Below are 20469 nucleotides of genomic sequence, written 5' to 3'. Positions count from 1 at the left end.
ACATTTTGAGTATGGCATTGATGTCTGTATTCAAACTGCTGAGTTGTAATCCAGTTGCATTACCTGGATTATATTCAAGATCTGAAGCTTCATGTAATTGAGGCCATAATTTGCTGACTAAAAAATATTATTACAAAGTAGCATTTGTTGTGAGGCCCCCAGCTCAGTCCCCCAAAGGGGATTTTCCCAGGTACCCCTCCCAACTCTGTGGTAACCACGCCAGAATCATTTGTCCTTCTCAGTCTTGGTTTTCTGGCCACTTTTAGATGAAGTATAGGAAATAAAGCCATTTGAAGGATAAGATTTAGCTGAATGATATTATAACTAGAACTCAGAAGAGATGACTCGTCCAGCAAGGACTCAAATGAAAATTGGTGCTGATTTTTTTTTTTTTTATGGTAAAGCAGTTCTCAGAGTAATATTTTTAGTCCCACTCCTGGTTATTTAAGATTTTTTTTTTTAATGTAAATTGGCAGAAGACCCAAAATATAATGATTTTAAATGAACAACGTGGAAAAAAAAAAACCCTCAAAACATCACCCTTATTTTTTTAAAAATCTGGCAGTTTATTTTACCCAAAGAAAAGAAATGAGCACAAATTGTGATGAAGACCCTTGACCTGTAGTTTGAATATTAAGATTCTGATAAATCGATACAGTAAAAGCCATGCTAGAAACGTTAAACAAAAGAGAAACACCAAAGAACTGGTATATGAGAAGGCATTTGTTCAGCATAGCTGTTTTCAATTGCTGAGCATTCTTCTCTGGCAGCACAAGAAGGGCGCCTAGTGACCCCTAGCTGAAGGAGTCTATAGAGCTTAGCGCCCTTCCCCCATGGGACAGATCCTTGACGTTCTGGTCTCCTCTGCCCCTGAACTCCATTAGCTCCAGGGAGAGAGTGGCTCTCCAGGCGGCAAAGGACACCGATGATGCCGGCTTTTTGCGCCAGCAATTCATGTCTTTTGTGTGTTTTAACAGTCAAAACTCACATCTTCTTGTCTCTTTTTTTAATGATTTGTTTCTCTTCAGTACTTATATCCAAAAGGAAAATAAGCAGAGTGGTAAAGTGATCCAGAGCCTCTAATGACACAGTGATGAGGCACGAGGAACCTGCATTGCTTCCTGGGAATCAATTGCATCCTGAGTCAGGACCTGGGGAAGCAGCTGGTGTATATGCAGTTTTTCATCAGTGGCTTCCAGGCCATGGTTTCATTAATATACTAGAAATTAAGATGGGGTCTATATGGGAAAAGCTTTTTTTTTTTTTTTAAATCTTGCAAGAAAACACACCACGATGGGTTTTTGAGTGAAGGACTATGCTGATTTTTTTTAATTGATATTTGCCCTAATTTTAAAATGTTCTAAAATGAACATATATATACATATATATGTGTGTGTATATATATATATCACATATGTCTTTATAAGTAAAAAATAATCGAATAGACTATTTCATCAAGCAAAAGGAATTCTGGTTTGTATATCCTGAGTCTATGTCTCTCATTAGGTTTCAGGCATTCAGTATAAACTAAGAGTTTGTGTCTTAAGCTATCAATAAGCTATTTTCCAAGTCTAGGCAAAAATGGGACCCAGGGCCATCACTGGGAAAAGATACAGTTCAAATGTCCTTAACAAATCGCCTTGTCACCTTTGTGAGCTCCCATTGCAGAATCAATTCAGCTATATTATCGCCTAACACTGGTTCCTATACATCAAAGACCTAAAGCAGAACACAGCTTAAGCTGCAGAGACTGACTCCCCACTCCTGCTGCCCTAGGTGAAGGATGTAAATGGGTGTTCCTCTTGAATTAAGATGGAAAGCTGGCTTTAAACCACTTGGACTGAGCCAGCTTGCAGCAAACTATGGGGGAACTGAAGAATCAACATGGAAGTCACTTTCAAACATGCAGAAATGGATCCCACCAATGAAATGCAAAACAGTGAAAGGTAATGAATTGTCCAAATCTATCCATTCTCCTTTTCCTCTTGAGTACCATGGAATCTTCATGGGGAAGTCAGGGACCACATGTATTTTTTCCTTAGAAGTGCCTGGCACATAGGAAATACTCACTGAATTTCTCTTGAATGAATGAGTTGTGAGACCAATTCAAAATTAAACATCAAATCTGAACAGAATTTGTGTAGATGAGGAAACTCAGGTTAAGACGTCTACAGCACAACCTTCAGGACCAGGGTGGTCACTCAGTAAACGCCAGATGGATGCTCCCCTATAGAACTCAGTAGAGTCTGCTTTCTAGAAATCTGTGCACTTTACTGTAGGATGGTATTTATCAAACAGCAGCATTTGTGCCTTTAGAACTGTCAATACATGATTGTTTAAAGAAATAAAGTTAAAAATTCTAGCACCAAGTAAGTTAGGGAAATGCTGCTGACATTATTCTCTCCTTAGGAATTTTCTACTTACCAAGCATTTGAGAAGTACAGCAGCAAAACAAGTTGATTAAACATTTCAAAAAATATTTTCAACCTTATGCAAGTTATATATGCACATAGTTCTATAATGTTTATTAGGGAAAATAGCAATTGCTCATCCCCGCTTCCCATTTCCTGCTTCCCAGAGGCACTGATTGATTCTTTGGGTATTTATTTCAATACCTCTAAAGAGCCTGAAACAACCACTTACACCACTACTTTGTGAGTTTTGGGTTTTAGGTATTATCTTTTGACTTTGGCAATGGACGTGTTGGGGAAAGGGCTCAGGCAGTACCAGGAGCATCAAACGGTGAAGACTAGAACCCCACAGGTGGAGGAACTGGCAGCATATGGAGAGGTGTGCTTGGGCCAGGTGTGGCCAGACATATCAAGTCCTGCAGTTGCTGTGATCCTGCAGAGAGCTCACTCTCCAAGGGCTCAGGCTGAGCTGTCCTCCAGGTGAGTGCACATCCTTGTTTACCTCCTTTCCCTGCCTTATTCTGCTTCCCTGTCTCCCTTTTCCTGGGAGCTCCTCCTCAATAAATCAGAGGTACACGAATTTATGTTTCAGGCTCTGCTTCCAGGGGACCTGATCTAAGACAATCATCATCTTAGAGATTCCTTTCACCTTCCTCTTGATTTGGCTCTGTCATTTCTGAAACTGTGTTTTCCTCCTTCTTGGTTAAAGGCATCCTTTTGTAATTTCCTGAGAAAATTGCATGTAAGATAAATTTTTAGTTCTTGAATGACTTAAAATATTTTACTCTACTGTCACACATGATCAATAGTTTAGCTTAGAGCAGAGTTTTATATCGGAAACCCTTTCCATAAGAAATTTAAAGACTGGGCTCCATTATATCTGATTTCCAGTGCTGCTGTTGAGAAGTCTGGGGACCTTCTGATTCCTGAAGCCTCTTTCTGCTACCTTATTTCCTCATTGGATTTTCTTAGGAACTCTTATCCTCTCTATTGTTCTGCAGTTTCTCAGCGGTGTGGCTTGATGGGGTCTACTTTTATTTACTGTGATGTGTATACCATGAGCGCTTTCAATCTGGTGACTTCTGTACTTTAATTTTAGGAAATTTTCTTGAATTATTTCTTAGAAAATTGTTATACCCTTAGTTTTTTCTCTTCTCTCATTCTGTTATCCCTATTATTGGGAAGTTGAAATTCTTGGATTGAATCTTTTTTAAAAAATCTTTATTTTATGATTTTTATTTTTTCCATTATAGTTGATGTATAGTGTTCTGTCAATTTTTACTGTACAGCAAAGTGGCCCAGTCATATGTATATATTCCCTGTGCTATACAGCAGGATCTCATTGCTTATCATCCCAAATCCAGTAGTTTGCATCTATTAACCCCAGACTCCCAGTCCATCCCCCTCCCTCCCCTTCCCCCTTGACAACCACAAGTATATTCTTTATGTCCACGTGTTTCTTTTCTGTAGAAAGGTTCATTTGTGCCAAATATTAGATTCCAGATATACGTGATATCATATGATATTTGCCTTTCTCTTTCTGACTTCACTTAGTATGAGAATCACTAGTTCCATCTATGTTGCTGCAAATGGCATTATTTTGTTCTTTTTATGGCTGAGTAGTATTCTACTGTGTATATATACCACATCTTTTTAATCTATTCATCTGTCAATGGACATTTAGGTTTTTTCCATGTCTTGGCTATTGTGAATAGTGCTGCAATGAACATACGGTGCATGCATCTTTTTCAATGAAAGTTTTGTCTGGATATATGCCCAAGAGTGGGATTGGTGGGTCATATGTTAGTTCTACATTTGATTTTCTGAGGAACCTCCATACTGTTTTCCATAGTGGTTGTACCAAGTTACATTCCCACGTTCAACAGTGTAGGAGGGTAGCTTTTTCTCCACACCCTCTCCAGTATTTGTTAAAATCTTTTTCTCTTACCATCTTTTGCTCTATTTTCTGAGAGACTATTTTTCAATTTTATCCTCCATATTTCACTGAATTTTTAAATTTATGCAATCATATTTTTAATTTTGAGACAGAACTATCTCTATTCCATTTTAATGGTATCCTTCTGTTTAATGAACTCAACATATTTATCTTATTTATCTGAAGAATTAACGATACTTAAAATTTTTTTCTTGTGAAGTTTCTATTTTCTCCAGATATTTTTTTATTGTTGTCATTATTATTTTGGTTGCTTTCTCTGTCATTTATGATAGCTCAAGTATCCCTCAGATTTTTAGTAATCTTTATTGACCTCCTAACTTTAAGAATAAAGCTCTAAAAAGCTGTTTGGTATCTCCTTGTGCTTGGGAAGAGCTCTTACAGCTCAGTATTTTTTCGTAGGGTTACTGGGTTGTGTTGTTTCATTAGGTAAGTATCTTATAGTATTATATTGCTTAATGTATATGTTCAGCTGTATGTTACAGAGAATTGAAAGGAGAACAGCCTAAACAAGGAAAAATTTTATTTATACCTAATGTAGGTCTGGGCTTGGTAGAGAACTTGAGAGTGTCCAGGACCCAAGCACCCTCTATTTTGCTGCTCCACCATCTTGAGGATGCTACACTGCATGGTCCAAGAAGGCTCAGCACCGTGTCTACATTCTAGTCACTAAGAGAAGGGAAGGAAGGGAGGAAGGATATATATATCCCATTCCTGTAAATAATATGTATAACATTGCTAGCATCTCACTGACCAGAAGTATCACCGCATCTCATGGCAAAGGAGGTTAGGAAATGTGAAATCTTTTAAATCTACATATAGCCATGTGTCTAATTAAAAATTATATTACTATGGAAGAAGGGAGGTATGGATATTAGGAGATAACTTGAAGACTCTGCCACAGTCAGTACCTTTAGGACAGTTCTCTTGGGCTAGTGAAATCCCACAGAAAAGATTATTCCTAAATCCTGACTAGAAAATTATAAGCCTAGTTGTCAGAGTTCTAGGCATTGAATGAGACGAAAAATTGGGGTGGGCTAGTGCTTGTAGTTGTGACTGGGTCTCATGATATAATGTGTAAAGTTTTATTCACTCATGCCACACATTATCTCATCCAAAGACCAGCTCTCCAGAAGCAATCTAGATTTCGGCTCAGGGTTTGGAGGTTAGCTGACTGGGTTCTTGAACAGTTAATTGTTTTTCTGCATGAGTGAGAAGGGCTGCAAATCTAATTTTCAACTAATCTTTGTGTTTTCAGTCCCCTTTTCACTGCTAGTTCCAGAGATAATTGTCTCCAGCTTCTTAGTATATTAGAAATTAGGCTGCTTCTCAGATTTCCTCACTCTTAACTTAGGATTAAGCTTTCTCAAGTCCCCTAAGTCATTAACCACTTATTCATCTGCTCTATAGCTTCTAAAATTTTGTTTTTATTGACTTCTCACCCATGTTCTCTGTCTGATAGGTTTAAACTTAAAAAAAATTTGCTTACTTTTCTTAGTGGGAAGAAACAGAAATAACTGGAGAGAGTCAACCCATCATCTTTAACCTAAAATATAAATTGTTCTTTACAGCCATTTATTTTAATACCTCACTACTTTTATTCTCAGAACATCTATTAACATTTCCCATGGAAAATAAAAGACTGATGAGATGATGATGGTGATATGAAGTGATGATGATAGCCAACATCTATTGAATTCTTACTGGTTTATAGGCTGTGTCATAGATACTTCACCTTTTATTGCCAAGACTGACATGAAAACCAGTTGTGTAGACATTACTGCCGTTTAACCAGATACGCGAGGCTCTTGCGCCAGGCCCCAAGCTCAAGGGGCCTCTCCCTTTGGAAATGTCTCCTTTGACATTTTTAAGACCTCTTCGGGGACTTGGAACCAACAAGCACTGGCAGTGCCACTCATATGTTTTACAAACTCTAATTAGGACCCATATGAGCCTTGGATCCTGTTTCTCTCATTTAGGGTATGCTTAGACCTTCTATCCATGTGTGAAGTTGACCAGATGCCCTGAGGAGCTCTGCAGCTTGCACCAGAAGAATTATTCCAGGGCCTATTGGCCAGCCTGGTACCAGAAGGCTACCCTTGGGAACTGATCCAGCTGTCTGGCACATCATTTTTTCACAGAATTGTGTGGGATTAGATCAGAAGAATGGAGTTGATGTGCTATTTGTGGTGACTTTCATTCGGGACAGTCTTGATGTACACTGATTATGCAGTAAACAAAAAGTATATTCCTCTTCTCTATCATTATTAAATCTTCATTGATCCGTCACTGTAACTTACACAGGCCTGTGAAGATTCTTTTTTTTTTTTTTTTTTTTTTTTTAGGGGCAGATCTGCAGCATATGGAAGTTCCTGGGCTGGGGGCCACAGCCATAGCAACGCCAGATCTGAACCTCATCTGCAAACTACACCACACCTTGTGGCAATGCTGGGTCTTTAACCCACTGGGTGAGGACAGGGATAGACTAACCTGCATCCTCACAGAGGCTTTGTTGTGTTCTTGACCTGCAGAGCCACACAGGAACTCCAAGATTCTTCATCTTGTGTACAGCTGAGTAAGAGTCACCATAAGCTGGCATATCAACTGCAAGTCTTACTCAGAGTACACAAGAAAATGTGAGTGATAACTCATTTTATTGGTATATTAAACTTACCATTTGGAATTTTACCATGTAAAAATATCTTTCAGCTGTGTCTCCTCTTGAACTCTGTAGGCAGCAATTGCTTAATTCCTAGGATATTTTCTACCTCAACATAGACTGCCCCTCTGACTTCCACGCTGCCACCAGTGAGGAAGATAAGCAAGGGACTTGTGGGATCTGCTGGATTTCAGTTGGTTCTGATCAATGGGTGTCCTGTGCAATACCAGTAATTATATGTCTGAACATCAACTCTTATTACTTCATTTGTTTCCCTGCTCTTGTTGCAGTGATATAACTAAAGGTCAAATAGATGAAGTGATTTGCAGTAAATGGCAGAAAAGGGGTGTTACCCTGGGGCTGTCTGACTACAATTTGCCTGCCAGGCGGTACTCTACCACCTCTAAGATCAAAAAAACACTGATGCATTTTCCCTTTACAAGAGTTCAGTGCACGTTGTGGTACTCCCACTCCAATTAAAGTGGTTATCTTGTATTATATTTGTATTATAAATATTCTGATAATTCTATGTAGCTGCAATCTCTAAAAAAGAGAATTAAATAGGTGCATATACAATGGCACAAGATTCAGAGCATGGTGAAATTAAACAGTGCTTAGGCTTCTGATTCACCCCAAAGTGGGTGCAAATTCCAGAAAATCACTTCAACTTCCCAAGAGGTAATTTCCTCATCTGTAAAAGGAAATATACTATCTATCTTAGGAATTAATAGTGAAGATGAATGCGATTACATGGATGAGTCATAGTGACTGTACACAGTAGGCACTCAGTGAATGTATCTTGTCTTCCCCAATTCCCAACATACTCATTTAAGGACATGGATGATTCTGATTTACAGACCTTTCTAGAGAAACCAACCTCTGACTCTCAGCATATACCCTTGAGTGCTATCAAGGAGATATAAAATGAAAGAATCAGGGACATAATATAATTGTGTCATGCTTTCACATCTTTTCTTACCTAGCTTTGCCAAAAGGTTTAATTCCATGACAGACTTGATTTTATAGAAAATTTGTTGAGGATAGCCTATGGCTCAGACTCTGTTTTTCAATGTTCAGATCTGGGAACCAGCAGAGAAAAAAAAAAATCACAAAAATTTGTTGAAGATAAGCTTCAAAACTTTAAGGAAAGAAAAGCATTTTAATACCTGGAATTTTAGAGATCTGCCTTGGGAGCTATTTTGAGCATGAGGTCCCTATGAGAGCAAAATGTATTTTTATGATAATTCAACTCTTGGTAAGTTTGCAAAGGCAAAGTTGGAGAGTTGTTTTGAGATCCAAGTGCCCAGATTTGCAGGCAGCAGCTGGCTAGTATTATTCTCACTTTTCTGAGCACAATAGACACATAGTAACAAGCTAATTTGTGAATACTAACCTTGGAAGAAGACCAAGCAGAGAGTCCGCTGCTCTTCACGGACATCTGAGTTGCCCTCTTCCCTTTCCCACCAACCCTGTCCATGTGCAGAATGCACTCTACTGGTCACCAGGCCTGTGGGAGAAGCCTTTGTGCGTCTGTGCTCCATTGTCTTTCCACATCAAATATGAAGGTCAATTCTTCAGGGAGCGCTCTGCTCCCCCAAGGCCTGGCCACATGTGGAGAGGACAGAGTCACCACTCTGTGGATCCTATCTGGGAAAACACTCTTGATCAACGTTTCCTTTATGAACAACACTATTTTAATGTTGGGTAAAAACTGGACAGAAACCTTGGCGGGGGCGGGGGCGGGGCTTATATTGGAGCTAAATTACGTATATTCTTGGACCCTTTCCATGGGAAATTAACTGCACATTTTTATTTTTAAGATAAATTTTCTCAGTTCATCCTCATTCTTAATATCTAAGCCTTCGTACGCCAGCCACAGCCACATTACTTTACCCTCAGAAGTAAAAACATATTCATGTTCACGATGATTACATTATGACTATAATTTAATGAACAAAAAAGATATTCTGGAAGAAAGAACTATAACACTCTATCAGTGTTGTAGAGTTAGAAATTTTCTTTTAATTTGTGGTTCTCACATACACTTTCTATATAGCAAATAAGTTCTGCAAAGGCCACTCAATAGACCTAAAATTAGGATTAAATAGAACATAGTATCTTTTGATTTAAATAGAATATAGTATCTACAGATTAAAATATAATGAGGTTATGCATTTCCTCATTAGTCCTTTCATAAGAGAAATAGAAAAATGAAAATTAAACTCTGATAACAAGATATTGGTTTTTGGCTGTGCATCTTTTGAAAAAAAAATAAGGGAAATTATAAATCAAATCAGCTTTAAACTCATAATGGAATCATGCTTACTTGAAATGTATTTCCATGCACAAGCTCAAAAGACTGTCCATAACATCATCCAGCGAAGACAAGAGTTGGAGAGAAAACCGTTGTGCAGGTGGCTAAACACATATATATTTCAAGACAGGACAACAGATGTGGAACAGTTACTCTTTATCTGTAAGGAAAGGGACTCTGTCTTTGAAATTATTTATAAGCTCCTTCATGATTAGGTCTAATATTTTTTCTTTTGGGTAAATAAAACTAAGCATCCATGATCAGAATTTTAAAATATATCTTGATTTGTAACAACAACATTCCCATATATCAGTTTATCAAATTGCTTCATATTTTAATCCTAGAGAGATTCATATGGGTCCTATTAGGTACAATAGTTATAGCAAACATCTACCAGATATTTACGATGTGCCAGGTACCACTCTAAGTATTTTGGGTCATTTGATGCTCACAACTATCCAGAGGTAGATCATATTCTTGTCCTTACTTTGCAAAGCTCAGAGAGGTTATTAACATGCCCAAGATCACACCACTAATAAATGGTGTTGCCCAGATTCAAACACCAGTAGTCCGACTCCAGAACCTGCACTTGGCTAAACCATCACATTGTATACTAGTGTTCATAAAACAAAACATTGACTCTTTAAGGTGTGCATCTTATGAAATGGGTGACAGTTTTTGCCTTAAAAGGGAATACCCCCTGAGCAATGAGCTTATCAGTCAGGATAGGCTTGGCTAAATTGTGGAGACTGAAGGACAAAATAACATTACATGCCTAAGGCAGGTCAGCAAGAGGCTTTGCTCCCCACAGCTAGTTAGGGACCTCAATGTCAGCTTTCTCTGGCAGCAGAGAGGCTGTGGCAGGGGCACAGCAATTATTAAACGCCTCAGCACAGAAGTCTCACGTTGCACTTCTGCTCACATCTAACTGGATGGAACTAGTCCATTGACCTCACTGACCTGCAAAGCTGTTGATAAATGTGAGCTTTGGGTAGAAAAAAAAATCTTAGAAAAAGACAGTTGGAGTCAAAGAGGAATAAAAAGATCATAAAGAAGCATTTATCTATTCTAAGTGCTTATAGAAATTTAGGAGATATGGTATGTCCAAACTTCAGCAAAGCCTGCAACAGCAGGATCAAGGGACAAAACAGGCATGGCATAACTTTTCTGTCTCGTATTTCCCAGCCTCCTTGTAGATTAAGGTTTGCTGTTGCTGATTCTGCCCGTGGAACATGAGTGGAAGTGACATATGTGACTCCTCGGCTGAGTTAGCTAAAGATTAGGTGTGACTTTCTTCACCTTCTCTTTCTCTTTTCTGCCAGCAGGATGATGCCAGGGGGACCATAAAATGACAAGATGGTGGAGCCACAAGATGAAAGCAGCGTGACTCCCTAATCATCCCTTTGAAGTGAGGAATTCAAACCTCATCAAAATGGGATGTAAACAAGAATAAACCCTGATTCTATTAAATTTGGGGGTTGTTTACATCTGAAAAACATTTAAGAATTTTAGTTTGCCAGCTAAAGTTTATACACACCAACTAAAAGGATGCTTCCTAGTCTTAACTTCTCAGCAACACTCAACCCCCAGCACTCCCTCCTAATGGAAACACTGACTTCCCTCGGCTTCTGTGATGCAGCACCTTCTAGGTTTTCCTCCTATCTTGCTAGCTGCTCCTTTCTCTGTCTTTTGTTGCATCCTCTTCCCAGGGGCTGTTCCTCATTGAGTTTCTTAAGGTTCAGGGCTCCGACCATTCCTCTTTCCATTTGATGTTCTTTTATACTGATTCAATTACCATCTATATGCAGAAGACTCCCAAATTTATGTCACTACCCGAGAACACACTTCTGAGCTCCAGACACACACAATCAAACTTCCCGCTTGCTATGACTTTGTGGACTTTTCAACACCTCTTCTTACAAAACTGCACTTGTAATCTTTCTCCCCAAATCTGGCTCTCTTCCAGAGTCTCCTACCTCAGTAAACGGCACAGCTCCCCTCCAGTCACACAAGACAGGAGCTGTAAGTCCTTCCTCACCCTTATTGCCCCTTCTCTCCCGCACCTGATATGATCCATTACCAAACTCTACTCATTTTCCTTTTAAACATTTCTCCACTCCATCTTCTTCCTCCAGCTCCACCTGCCCACTCTGCCTTTATCTCTTACCTGTGCTCCTGTAGTCATCTTTTTACCAATCTGTGTGCACGTACTGGTGTATATGGTGTCTCTTTCAATTCATTCTTTGCTGTCATCTTTTAAACCATAAAATCTTATCTCCTTCTGGGTTCCTATTTGTTGTGTTAGGCTGAAGATAAAACATGGCCTAGAATAGCCTACTTGATCTGGCAACTCCTGTTCTCTGGATCACCTCTCTTCCTTGTTTTGCCCCATTCACGTTGGACTTCTTTCTGTCCCTCATACTTTCATGAGGGTTTCTTCTACCACTCCTACTGCACATGCTCTTCTCTGTGCCCCAGAAACTTCTCCATCTTCTTTCCCCTATTGACTCTACCCCTCCGGCCTTCTGCTGGAGAGAAGAGAAACCTTTTTTGGTCTCCCTGATTAGTTCCCATTTTTCTATCGCAGGTTCTCATACCTTTTCTTAGGACTTGTCAATGCATTTCACATTAACTTGTGTAATGATTAGATCCCTCTGTGTATCCTTCACTAGATGACAAGCTCTATAAAAATAAAGGCTGGGGCCATGTTTTCTTCTGCTCATTTTTATCTCCAGAGCCTGATAGAGTGCTCAGCACAGATTAGTCCCTCAGGAAGGAGATCAGTCCCAAAGGAAGGATGGGAAGGAGGAAGGAAGAAAGGAAGGAACAGATAAGTCCTTCTCTGCATTTGCCAATTTGCACCTGGAGCATTAGGTTAGGTTTTGAGTGCTACATGTTGAAACAGAAACAAACTAGAATGTATTCTGAAGAGAGGAACCAGAAAAGTAAGGCGAGGCCGAGTTCAAGCATCAGATAGGTAATTGAATGCCTTTTTGTGATTTCTTCCAACCAAGAGATTCTGTTTTAAAAATATATATGAAATACTCTTCTATGCTATTTACATCACTGCTCTTTCATAAATTAAGGCAAAGCACTTCCAGATAAGAATAATTTACTGGGCAAAAATTCTGCAATGTATCTACACAATTTATTGATTGTATCCCTTTTCCTGCTTTCTATTCCAGGATTAATATATAATGGGATTATCTAATTTAATAAATCATATGACAAGACTTCTGTAAACATCTATGGACCAATTCAAGAAGAAATAGTTTATAATAATTGTCAAAACCATTGTTTTATATTAGGTATGATTACTGCCTGATTTCTTCTAATCTTGAATTTTTAGCTTTGTATAATATTGCAAATGTATGTAAAATTTATAGTCATGTAGTCATGAATTAAAGAACACGTAAATATTTATGTATCCTTTACATAATATAATGGTGTGATGGCAAAGTTAATTTAAGTAATAACCAGGTTAGCTGCCAACTATGAATATCACTAGAAGTGGCTAACCAAATTATAAAACCATCTGTTATGGTCATTTATTGGAGATTGTTGAGTTCCTAAAAGTTGCTGATGTTTACTATATATCATAAGCAAAGTTTGGACTTTAACAATTTTTTTTCATTTGTACTTCTCTTATACTTCAGAATTCCATGATGCCAAATATATTCTTTTCACCACTTATAAACCTTTGAACTACATATCAGAGGAATTTTTTTTGGTTTTTGTTTTGTTTTGGTTTGGTTTGGTTTTTGTCCATTTGCTTGTTTGTTTCAACACCAGTACACATAGAGAGTGAAACAAGTGACGGAAGGATATTATCAGAAAGGAAGGATCTATACCCTGAAGCATTTAGCTCACAGCAGAGCATTGAACTGTACCCACTTCAATGCATCACCAAGGGCTCAGTCAGTGACCATGCTAAAGGAGCAGGAACAAGAGCTGAGCTCCTATGCAAGTGGAACATGTGGATACAAGGGGCTGGGTGAAATTTTACTTTTTATATTGAAGACTTGCATGTATTTCAAGATACTTTTCATATGTGGTATGAGATAAGGGTCTTAATTTCCTTCCTCTGCCTGTGCATAGACAATTCACTAACACTATATGCTGAAGACATTATTTCTGCCCAATTTCATGCCGTTGACTATTGTCTAAAATCAGTTCATCCTAGGCAGATGAGTTTATTTCTGGGATCTCCAATTCCATTCAACTCTATGTATAAATTCACACTAGTATCAGTGTTTTATCTCCTGTTACAATGAACTAACATTTGACACTGGGAAGAGTGAGCCTTCAACTTGGATTTTCATTGTCAAAGTTGTTTTAGTCTCTTGAAACTCCACATATTGAGGTTCCTTTTCTGCTCCCTTTCATATGGATATGCTTCAATTTGCTTATGAATTCATTTGCTGAATACATCCTCATTTCTCTAAAATTTAGATATTGTGAGTAGAGCTCATGTGCATAACAAGACTGTCTTTATTTTTGGATAGAGTTTTTCTAAGCAGTTGTGTGAATATGAGAGGCGTGATGAATGGATCTTAAAGTGAGACTTGTTTGACTCTAGAAAATACTGCCAAACATATCTCAGAAGGCCACAGGAAGCATTCCATCATCAATGAAGGAGAGTTGCTGTTCCCCATCTGGTCACATGGCCCAAAATGTGGACAAGAGAGGTGGCACCCACTCTGCATGGGGAAGAAGCCTGGACAGAAGCATTGCTCACAAGAACAAAACTGAGAAATCACGTAAGATTGGTCCCCAGCTCAGATCTCCAAACAGGTAAAGGCCAAGGATAAGGCAAGAGAAAAAACTGGATTTTGGTTCCTGGTGAAATCTTGTGGGATTGTCTTAAAACAAAGTACAGATCAGCTATGTTAAGGAGCCAGCACCAGAGTTAAGAGCAAAACTGCTTTAAATGTGGGAATTCCCTGGTGGCACATTGGGTTTAAGATCCGGTGTTGTTGCTGCTATGGCTCTGGTTACTACTGGGCGTAGGTGCAATACCTGGCCTAGGAACTTCCACAGGCCATGGTGTGGCAAAAACAAAAACAAACAAACAAAAAAACCACCCTGCTTTAAATGAACCTTAAGTAAATAGCAGGAATTCACAGAGTCCTTCAGGTAGTGGGCAAAGAAGAATGTGAAAATGTGAGAGACTAAAAGAAAATGATCACATTGACACTACGAAAATCATGCGTGAAACCGAAAGTTAATGACGTTTAAATTTTTTAACTTAGTTATATTGAAGTATCTTATGTAAGTATTCCAAAGAAATGAACTTTAACAATAAAAAAATCATGCAGCTAACTGATGCAGATGCTCTCTTCACAGTTCCTGTGTCAATCCAGCCATTGGCAGCATCCACGCAGAACAAGGAATGAAGATTTGGGGTTGCAAAAAAACATTTCTGAAATTCCATCTCAAGAAATATGTTTTTAGATGTACTTGGCCATCCTATCTGAATAAGTACATTTATAAACATTGTTACCAGGTAGCAAGAGGTGATCCTGTCCAATGTTTGCAGAAATGTTTATGGTTGGCAAATCTAGTGTAAAATTTGCAAAGATATTGGGCTATGAGCATGTTTATACTGGACAAGAGAAAAAGCCCAGCTTATGTACGCAGTAAGCTTTATTAACAACAACAGTCAACAACAGAATAATATAGACCCGCAAAGTTCACTTCTTATCAAATCTTTTGGGCCAAAATTATTGGGGAAAATATTTCAACTCACACCTCTAGATTTTTGATGGAGGAGGTGTCAAATTATGAAACATCAAATATTTGTTACTGTTACAGCAGGCAGATAGCCAAGAACTTTCCCTTCGAGAACACTACTTGACTAGATTAAAAGAAATTCCATTTGAAAAACTTGCTGGCAACATACTCTATGATTTAAAAAAAAAAAAAAATCCACTACTGAGCTTGTGTATGTGTGTGTGTTTAACAGCCTTAGAATTTGTAAGCTTGAAGCAGTGATATTCTACCTGCAGTAACTCTTGGAAGTAGCATATGTAATTCAACCCTGAATCTAAATCTCTAATCACTTGGTTTTGACAACTTCTGTTTCGTGTGCCCTGCCAACAACATATTAATTAGATGTGACCCAGTGGTTCCAGGTCATTGCAAGAAAGCAAACAAAGCTCCAGGGATTACATGCTAGAACTCAGCTATCTTCTTGGCGGCTTTGTGAAATAAAGGAAATGGAAACTAGAGTAATTCTCATCAAGACCAGCTACATGAGGAAAAAGAAGGGGCTGGGGACACATGGATTACCAAGATTATATGTCTCTATGAATTGTTTACTTTGACTGCAGATAAACCTACTCAGAGTGGTCTTACCAATGCTTCCTAAGCAATTTGCTGAGTTTCTAAGGAAAACATAAAGGGCTAAATAAACAACTTTAATTTTATGAAACAGTTTTCAAAGAATTTATGAAAATTTCTTTAATTTTATGGAAACCACACTGCAAAAAAAGAATAGAAGCTAGTGTGGAAAACATTTGTGTACAGCAAGCAAGGAATGTAACTCAGATTTTTTTTTTTTTTTTATCTTTTTAGGGCTGCCCTGGCAACATAGAGAAGTTCTCAGTGGAATCGGAGCTGCAACTCCCAGCCTATACCACAGCCACAGTGACTCGGGATCCAAGCTGTGTTTACAACTTACACCACAGCTCACAGCAACGCCAGATCCTTAACCCACTGAAAAAGACCAAGGATTGAACCTGTGTCCTCATGGATGCCAGTCAGATTTGTTTCTACTGAGCCACGAAGGGAACTCCAAACTCAGATACTTTGAGGGGAATTATCTTCTCACCTGTCCCAGCCATATCAGCATTTGGTTGAGAGTAGTTATTTCTCCAAGAGATTTATAGCACAATGATACTTATCATGATTATTACTTGAAGGACAATAAGGGCCAAATTAGTATAATAATAAGGGGAAAAATCAGTATTTGTTGAAAACATTGATTTGAATCATTGAGTTAAACTTAATTACAGTTAAAATTTTTGGATATATCAAAATGAAGTTATAGTAACAAGATTTATACAATTATAACACTGATAGAAAAATACAAACATTAAATGGAACATGAATCTCTATAGCATATTTTATGTTTTCATTCTTAGGATTTTAGAGAAAAAGGTACCCTGACCTTTGAAACAATTTCTCTGTCAGAAACACTCACTTTCTTCTATATTCAGTGCTGGGCAGGGATTTGAATGCTTTTGCTCTCCCCAGAATGTGGTATTGACTTTAGAGTAAAACTTAAATGGAACCCAGATGTTTCTGCCCTCAGTCCTCCAACGCCTGTTTCCAGGACTGTGGTCTCTGGGTTTGCTTAGACCAACCCTGATTCAGAACTCAGTGCCTTTTGGAGTTCTTGAAGCCATCCCCTCCAAAGCATCACTGAGATAGACAGACTTCATTAAAGACTTTGAGGGGATAGAAAGGTGGTTTGCTTTGCAAACTCAATAGCAATCAACTTAAAAATTACTACGAAATCTCCTAAGCTCTTCTTGGACACCCCCCCCCACACACACACACATCCACCTTTTTCTTTTACTAACCATCTGGCTGAGTTTTCTTTTTCATTTCTTTCTAAATTTTTTTATGGCCATATCCATGGTATATGGAAGTTCCCAGGCCAGGGATTGAATCCAAGCTGCCGCTGTGGCAACGCCAGATTCTTTAACCCACCGCAGTGGGTAGGGGATTAAACCTGTGCCTCCACAGCCACCCAAGCTGCTGCAGTTCAATTCTTAACCCACTGAACCACAGTGGGAACTCCTGGCTGTATTTCTGCTCTCCTTCTGGATCTTCCCCTGGATACTTCAAATTACTCCCCATTTTCTGTGCAGAGCCATTCAACTGTGCCTATCTTCTGTGCCAAACATGGACTCTCAAACTCAGCAAGATGTTCAGCCAAAGGGCCCTCCAGGTAATGTGCCTACCTGCTTTGTAAGGCAATTTACTGACCCATTAGGCTCTCATCTCCCATACTAAGAAGTTCATCCAGCCGCTTTTTCCCCCCAAGAATGTACAATGTTCACCCTAAGAGGAATTCTGCAGAATAAAATTTCTCCATTTATTTTAGTAACAGAGTCTCTTTCCCTGATTCAGCAATCCAAGTAGCCTATAACAGCACTATAAGAAATGGCAAGGAATGTGACAGTCCACCAAAATATCTATCAACTCCCTGGAGAGTTCGCTCTTAGAACAAATCCCAGGAAATTCTAATTTCAAAGTATAAATTGCCACAAATGTTTTGGTCTATGTAGAAGACCTGATTTTAAGTAGACCGGCTTGGCTGCAGATGACCTTTTCTCACCCATCATCATTTTCCCACTCCACTCTCCAAGAATACATACATTTTTTTAGAAGAAGATCTCAAAACATTGTATATTGCATCAGTTCATATCAATGGGACCTAAACCTTTAAAAGGAACAGATTCTTCCAGTGAAGTAACTCAAAGACCTTCTAAGTCGAACTTGCAAATATGGGTATGAAAGATGTAATTGCATGTTTTAGATGTAACTGACAAAACTAAATGAGCATTGAATTATGAACCTTCTTGGACCTTGGTGGAATGATGAGGAGCAGGGGTAAGGGGCGGCGGTGGGCGGGGGGGTTGTTGGAGTAGGTCCAAATGATGCCTATTGGATTTTCTACTTGTGTGTTGTGACACCATGTTAAAATACTTGAAAAAAAAAAAAAAAAAAAGGACTTAGGCTACTCAAATCACAGATTCAGGATTCAGGTCTCACTATAGCTCTGTCTCTAACCATGTAGCTTCGGCAAGTTATGGCATCTTTTCAGTTTCGATGTTCTCATCTATAAAAAAGGGATAACAAATTCTGCCACAGAGCTTTGCTGTCAGCATTCATTACGTGAGTGTAGAGTTCCTGCTGTGGCAAAACAGGATCCTCAGTGTTTCTGCAGCACCAGGATGCAGGTTGAGTCCCAGGCCTAGTATGGTGGGTTAAAGGATCCAGCATTGACAGCTGCAGTGTAAATCATAACTTTGGCTCAGATCTGATCACTGGCCTAGTAACTCCATACGCCGCAGGGTAGCCATAAAAGAAAAAAAAAAGAAAACAAGGAGAGAAAACAAAAACCATTACATGAGACGTTTTTTGTTTGTTTTACAGCTGCACCTGTGGCATATGGAAGTTCCCAAGCTACAGGTTGAATCAGAGCTACAGCTGCCAGCCTACACCACAGCCAGATCCAAGCCATGTCTGCAACCTACGCCAGATCCTTAACCCACTAAGGGAGGCCAGGGATTGAATCTGCATCTTCATGGATACTAGTCAGGTTCTTAACCCATTGAGCCACAACAGGAACTCCTACATGAGAGTTTTACATGTGGAAAGACATCCTCAAGACAACGTGATTGGATTTTCATAGATGCCAAAAGTGAGCCTTTTAATCTTTCCTAAAGGATTGTATAATTTGGGGGGGATCTTACTGCCAGCCCCACAAATTAGACAACACTCAACAACCTTCCTTGGAAATTACAGTGATGCCTTATTTCTCTAAAACGTGCCCGGTTAGTTCTAGGGGCACACATGCTGACTTTCATGGACACTGGGTACTTTCGTCCTTGTGGGCTCCATCCTCCATTAAAGCATAATGAAAATTATGTTTTATGAATGTTTTAAAATACAATAAAAATGCTTAAATGACACAAATAAACTCATTTACAAAGCAGAAACAGACTCACAGGTTTCCAAAACAAACTTAGGTTTACCAAAGGGGAAACATTGGGGGAGGGATAAACTAGGAGTTTGGGATTAACATATACACACTACTAAATATAGAATAGATAACCAAAACTAGAATGCACCTTCACACCATGCACAAAAATAAACTCCAAATGGCTGAAAGACCTACATATAAGACAAGACACCATCAAACTCCTAGAAGAGAACATAGGCAAAACATTCTCTGACATCAACCTTACAAATGTTTTCTCAGGTCAGTCTCCTAAAGCAACAGAAATAAAAGCAAAAATAAACCAATGGGACCTAATCAAACTGACAAGCTTTTGCACAGCAAAGGAAACCAAAAAGAAAACAAAAAGACAGCTTGCAGAATGGGAGAACATAGTTTCAAATGAGGCAAGGGATAAGGGCTTAATCTCTAGAATATATAAGCAACTTATACAACTCAACAGCAAAAAAAAAAAAAAAAAAAAAAAACAACCACCCAATGGAAAAATGGGCCAAAGACCTGAATAGACATTTCTCCAAGGAAGATCTACAGATGGCCAACAAGCTCATGAAAAAATGCTCAACATCCCTGATGATTAGAGAAATGCAAATCAAAACTACCACAAGATACCACCTCACACCAGTCAGATTGGCCATCACTAAGAAGTCCACAAATAACAAGAGCTGGAGGGGGTGTGGAGAAAAGGGAACCATCCTGCACTGTTGGTGGGAATGTAAGCTCGTACAACCACTATGGAGATCAGTATGGAGATACCTTAGAAAACTATACATAGAACTACCATATGACCCAGCAATCCCACTCTTGGGCATATATCCGGACAAAACTTTGCTTAAAAAAGACACATGCACCCACGTGTTCACTGCAGCCCTATTCACAATAGCCAAGACATGAAAACAACCCGGAAGTCCATCGACAGATGATTGGATTTGGAAGATGTGGTATATATATATATACACACAATGGAATACTACTCAGCTATAAAAAGGACAAAATAATGCCATGTGCAACACCATGGATGGGACTAGAGACTCTCATACTGAGTGAAGTAAGTCAGAGAGAGAAAGACAAATACCATAAGATAATCACTTATATCTGGTATCTAATATACAGCACAAACGAACCTTTCCACAGAAAAGAAAATCATGGACTTGGAGAATAGACTTGTGGTTGCCTGGGGGGAGGGGGGAGGGAGGGGGAGGGAGTGGGAGGGAGTGGGAGGGATTGGGAGCTTGGGTTAATGGATGCAAGCTATTGCTTTTGGAATGGATTAGCAATGAGATCCTGCTGTGTAGCACTGAGAACTCTGTCTAGTTACTTATGATGGAGCATGATAATGGGAGAAAAAAGAATGTATACATGTATGTGCAAATGGGTCAC

The sequence above is a fragment of the Phacochoerus africanus genome, chromosome 2, assembly GCF_016906955.1.
Source record: "Phacochoerus africanus isolate WHEZ1 chromosome 2, ROS_Pafr_v1, whole genome shotgun sequence".
Classification (NCBI taxonomy): Eukaryota; Metazoa; Chordata; class Mammalia; order Artiodactyla; family Suidae; genus Phacochoerus; species Phacochoerus africanus.
Note: the sequence above shows the minus strand (reverse complement) of the source record.